The sequence below is a fragment of the Quercus lobata genome, chromosome 5, assembly GCF_001633185.2.
Source record: "Quercus lobata isolate SW786 chromosome 5, ValleyOak3.0 Primary Assembly, whole genome shotgun sequence".
NCBI lineage: Eukaryota > Viridiplantae > Streptophyta > Magnoliopsida > Fagales > Fagaceae > Quercus > Quercus lobata.
The window spans coordinates 19,335,534-19,341,681 of NC_044908.1; the positions used below are offsets into that span (position 1 = coordinate 19,335,534).

At 34.6% G+C, this 6,148-nt stretch overlaps 1 pseudogene; it reads left to right on the forward strand.

Annotated features, from left to right (window-relative positions):
• Positions 1 to 707: 707 nt before the first annotated feature.
• LOC115990119 lies at positions 708 to 1,918 on the forward strand (annotated as a pseudogene).
• The last annotated feature ends 4,230 nt before the right edge of the window (positions 1,919 to 6,148 follow it).

The window sequence follows — 6,148 nt, forward strand, 5'->3', positions numbered from 1 at the left end:
CAAAACCTTTTCTCACCATACCCATATCTATAAAGAGGCTATTTGGTGCTTGCAAAGCATTTATGAAATGACCAATTGATATTGGTTGATGCTATAGGCTATAGCAAAATCCGGTAAGCACGAAAAGATAAATGTTCGGCATAACCTCATTAGAGAAAGAAGCTTGGAGAGCTTAGGTACACTGGGTAGATTAGGCTTAAAGGGTCTTTTGATATTCATGTATCCTAACTTCATTCTCTAGTGGATTATTGATCGCATAGAGGCGGCAGAGAGGTTTTATACTGAGGACTTCGATTTTCTCTTCGATAACACATCGTTGTTTTGTCTTTGTGTTTGTATCTCTCTTCCCTTACTCTTTGCCATTTAATTTGTGCTGTGGTTGTGATTTTATTTAGTTTAGATTGTTTTATCAATTCTATTTTAGTTTATCTTCATATTCCGCACATACATTGTTTGATAATAAGCTTGAATTGGTATTTTGTAATTTGGGGGTCTAAATGTTCAAGGTGTTTTACACACTATTTGAATATTCACCTCAATCTAATATTTGTGTTGCAGACATTGAGGGGTCAGTTAAACTATCTCAAATCTGTGATTTTAAAGTAAGGTGAGTTTCTTTTCCATGATTTCTCACTTTGCTACATAGGATTCACATGGTTCTTTGTTTGATGTTATCATAAGTGTCCTTATCATGTTTAATTGATGTTATGAATGATGCTCAAGAGGTAGCTTATGAGCGGTCAAGGTTTGGTGGTAAGATAAGTCCTTCTCTACTATATTTGAAGCATTTGAATTACTTGGACTTGAGCTGCAATGATTTCAATGGTACTTAAATTCCTAAATTCTTTGGTTTGATGGGGACTTTAAGATTTCGTAATCTCTCTAGTGCGGGATTTGGGGGAGTGTTACCTTTTCAACTTGGAAATCTCTCAAATTTGCACTATCTCAATCTCAATGGTTATGGTTTATATACCATAAAACTTCAATGGCTTTTTGGTCTTCCTTCACTACAACACCTCCATTTGAATCTTGTAGACCTTAGCTAAGTCTCTAATTGGTTACAGGTGATAAACAAACTCCCTTCTTTATTAGAGTTGCAATTGTTTTCCTACAAACTTCTTTCCATCCCACCAAAACTCAATGTTAACTTTTCATCTCTCGTTACCCTTGATCTTTCATCCAACAATTTCGAAACACTTTGATCCCATCATGGGTCTTTGGTCTTCATCATTTGGTTTCCCTTGATCTACCCAAAGATCAATTTCAAGGTCTAATCCCTATTGATCTCCAAAATATGACTTCCCTTAGGCACCTTGATTTGTCTAATAACTATTTCAACTATTCAATTCCCAGTTGGTTGTATAGTTTTAGTCATCTTGAGTTTCTCAAACTTGGCTCCAATAATTTGAAAGGTGCAGTCTCCAATGCCATTGGAAACCTATCATCTATCATTAGCATAGATTTGTCAAACAACGAACTTGGAGGAAAGGTACCAAGATCATTAGATAATCTTTGTAATTTAAGGGAAATCACATTGTCTTCAAACCATTGGAGCCAAGAGATATCTAAAATCTTACAAAGTTTATCACAATGTGTTTGTAATGGACTTGAGTCCATATATTTGGATAATGCTCAAATTTTTGGTCATTTGGGGGATGAACTTGCACAATTTAAAAATCCATTCTACCTTTCCTTTAGGAGTAATTGCATTTCAGGTTTAATTCCAATGTCTTTAGGAAATCTTTCATCTTTAAGATTATTGGGTCTTTCAGATAATCAATTCAAAGGAACTCTCCCTCAAAATTTTAGGCAACTTTCCAAATTAGAGAAGTTATATATTGAATCAAATATAATGGAAGGTGTTGTGTTTGAGGTTCATTTTTCCAATTTAACGATGAAAGTTCAAAAACGTGTATAAACACCTTTGAACGTTTAGACCCCCAAATTACAACTTAACCAATTCAAGCAATATGTCAAACAACTAGTGTGCGGAAATTTAACATAAGCTATAATATGGAATTGGTAAAAACTATCTAAGCCGAAACAAAACACAATCCACAGCAGATAATAAAAAGGCAAAGATAGAGAGGAAGGAAGATGCAAACACAAAGACAACACGCGATGTGTTATCGAAGAGGAAACCGAAGCCCTCGGCGTAAAACCTCTCCGCCGCCCTCCAAGCGGTAAACAATCCACTAGAAAATACAGTTGGGATACATGGACAGCAATAAACCCTCCAAGCCTAATCTACCCAGTGCACCTAAGCCCTCCAAGTTTCTTGCTCCAACGAGGTTGCGCCGAACCTTTTTCTTTTCTAGCTTCCCGGATTCCGCTACTAGACCGTAGCATCAACCAATGAAATTGGTTCCTTCCTAACTGCTTCCCAGAAATCCAAACAGCTCTCTCACAGTAATGATAATGGTGAGAATCAGGTTTGGTATAATGCCTCTCAAGGATTTGACAATGGAGAGGAAGAGAGTTAAGGAATTTGAAGAGACTCTAATGTATAGATTGTGGGTGAATCAATCTTGTTTTTCTTTAGGGTTTCTCTCTCAAAATTCGCTCTGGAAGCTCTCTTACAATCGTTGGTAAAAGGGGTATTTATACTGGAGTGGTAGAGGAATGTGAAACGTCAGGTTTTACAAAACAAGGGTAGCTCGCAGCTTGACCTCGCGGCTTGACTAAGTCGCGAGATCCAGTCGCGAGATAACCGTATGGCCAGTTGTCCTGTTTTGTCCTGTAGTGCTCCAGCTTGCATGACTGTTCACCTTCCAGCATGCTTGGCACGTGTGCTGCGTCTGGCGGCTTGCAGCCGCGAGTCACCCGCGAGGCCAAGCCGCGAGTCTCTGTTTTCTTGCACACTCTTGAGAAATCTTCACTCTATCTCACTCACTACCCTTACATCAAACCCACCTAAATACAGGGTTACTAAATGCTGAATTACAAGCAAATTTGGCACGGAATAAAGCCAATTAGATGGTTGAATAAATTCAACCTTACAAACGAGATTGAGTCAAGTTTTTGCCCTTGGAAACTAACTAACTTTAAAAGTAAGTCATGAATGGATTCCTCCTTTTCAACTTGAGTTTTTAAACTTGCAATCATGGAAATTAGGGTCAAAATTTCCCTCATGGCTTTGTTCACAAAAGTATCTTACGTATTTAGACATATCCAAAACAGGGATTTCAAATGTGCTTCCTCCTTCATTTTGGAACTTGTCTTTTCAATCTATTCCATATCAATTTCTTGGATACCTAAATCTCTCCCACAATCAAATCTAAGGAGAGATTCCAAACATTTCCCTGATTTTGTCTACTTGTTCAGAGATTGATTGAGTTCAAACCTTTTCCAAGGTTCATTACCTTATGCCTCCTCAAACATGATTGTGCCAAATCTTTCTAAAAATTTCTTCTTAGGATCCATTTTTTTGTTTCTTGTGTTACAAGATGAATGAGCCCAAAAAAATGGAATTTCTCAATCTTGAAAAAATCTTTTGTCAAGAAAAATACCTAATTGTTGGACGAAGTGCCACAGCTTGGTGGTCTTGAATTTGGTAAACAACAATTTCACTGGTAGCCTTCCTGCATCCATTGGATCTTTGACTCTTCTTAAATTTTTGCATTTATACAACAAGAAACTCTCTAGATTGTTGCCATCTTTGAAAAATTGTGAAGAGTTGGTGATTCTTGATGTTGGCGAAAATGAGTTTGCTGGAAGTATACCTTCATGGATAGGATGTAGATGTTCAAGCTTGATGATTCTTAGCCTTCATTCAAATAATTTTCATGGTCACATATTGGAAGAACTTTGTGCTCTAACTTCACTCCAAATCTTAGACCTTTCACATAATAAACTATCTAGAAGAATACCTAGATGTGTTAAGAATTTCAGAGTCATATCCGCAAATAATAATTCACATCACCGCATGAAAGTTGAACCCTTAGAATATTTTTATGGTGCATCACTCCCCCGTGAAAGTGCATTGCTTGTGATAAAGGGGAGAATTCTTGAATATAACACAATTCTCCAATTGGTAAAAAGTGTAGACTTTTCTCATAATAATTTATCAAGGAAGATCCCTGAGGACGTAACCAATCTTCAAGGATTACAGTTATTGAATTTGTCATATAATCTCTTAATTGGAAGTATTCCTGAGAACATTGGCAAAATGGAATCTATGGATTTCTCTATGAACCAACTCTAGGGTCAAATTCCCTCAAGCAAGTCAAGTTTGACATTTTTGAATCATTTAAACTTGTCACACAACAATTTGATTGAGAAAATCCCTCCAAGCACTCAATTGCAAAGCTTCAGTGCATCCAGTTTTATGGGAAATAAACTTTGTGGACCACCACTTATTGATACTTGTACTGCAGATGGTGTGAAACCCAAGAATGAAAACCATAAAAGCACAAATTCTGATCGACTTGTAGTGGACTGGTTTTATGCAAGCATGGCACTCGGAGTCATGGTTGGGTTTTGGGGCATATGTGGTTCTTTATTGTTGAACAAACATTGGAGAATCATTTACTTTGAATTCTTGTATCACATGTTACATGGGACATGCTTAGGGATATTGTTTCGTTGTAACTGAATTCTATCAGATTCTTAATATTTAGTGCAAATTTCATCTGCTCTTGTAAATCAAAATAATAGTCTTTGTGCTGCTTATTATTGTTATATTCACAAATAAATATGGTGTTTCTTTCCATAAATGTCGAAGTCAATTCAATTTGTACTGTCATTTAAGCTCTGTAGATTGATGGTGTAAAATCAAATTTTAGTTCGTACAAGCATTTGATTTGTTACAAGTAGTATGTTGTACCTTGAAATGCCGTAATGTCTTTGTTTCTATTACCATTTTTTAAAATATAATAAATAGGGTAGAATTTCAATTTATGTCATTCACTTCATGATGATTGCTCTCTATCATTAGGCTAATTATTAATCAGTTTTTTGTGTAAGCAGAGTTCAAACCACAAATTGCTTGTTTGATGACAAGTTATTTTAACAATTGAGCCAACTGAAACTCCACATTTTCTATTACTTAAAAAAAAATAAAAATAAAATGATAGAGGAAAGACCAATTATTTGAGTGAGCTATCAATTGAATTGTTCATTTTATATTATAATATTAATTCAAATATATTTTTAATTTCTTCGCATTACGAACAAACAAAAAATCATATTATAAACCAAAAAAAAAAAAAACCTACATAAAAATTAATAAGCTAGTTAGTCTCGACTCTCATCCCACCAAAAGTACTGTTCTTCTATGGATTACCATATTGACCAAAAAGTAAATTGGAACTTCCCAAAAATTTACAAATAACATTTTTTCTTTTCAAATTATGTTTTTATTTGAGAAAATGACAATTTAATAGTTAAAATTAGGGGGAAATGTGGTTTGGTTCAATAGGTCCAAGGGGAGATTTGGTATTGAATCGAATGTTTCGATTTTGCCATTTTTACAAGTAACACTAACTAATACAATAGAATACCAACCCAGAAAGTCATGGTTTAGTGTGATTAGTTATCTCAGTTCAAGACGAGCAAATAAAATGTGAAAATAAATATAAGCATTGAGGTATATGTAAGGTTTTTTTTTTTTTTTAAATAAATATAATGTATTAGTTCAAAGATCCAACTGAAAAATGGAAAAATAAAAATAAGTAGCGACCATCGAGTGAAAAACCAATCAAAACTTTAAAATCATGTCAATTTCAAGTGTTGATTTAGCAAAATGATTTTTTCAATAACCCTAATTAAAACATGATTGAGCGCATACCAATAATATAATATTAAAATAAAAAATAAATAAAAAATTTGACTTACCTCCAGTACTTTTTTAACTGGAATTTCCTTTTGTTTTAATGAGAAATGACCACATTACCCCTATTATCACTTGCCATTGTTATTTAAAACAAAATGAGATGTCCAATTAAAAAAAGTGATGGAGGTACGCCAAAACCTATAAAAAATTATATGATTTTAGAGAATAAGAGATTATGTAGGTGTTTGTTTAGTCTAATTGTGGACAGTTATTAGTTTGATCAGCCAAAATGGGGATATACCCCTTTCAGCCAAACTTTCCAGCAAAATGCCTCTTGCCTGAAACTATTTACGAATATGCCCCTATTTTAAACTC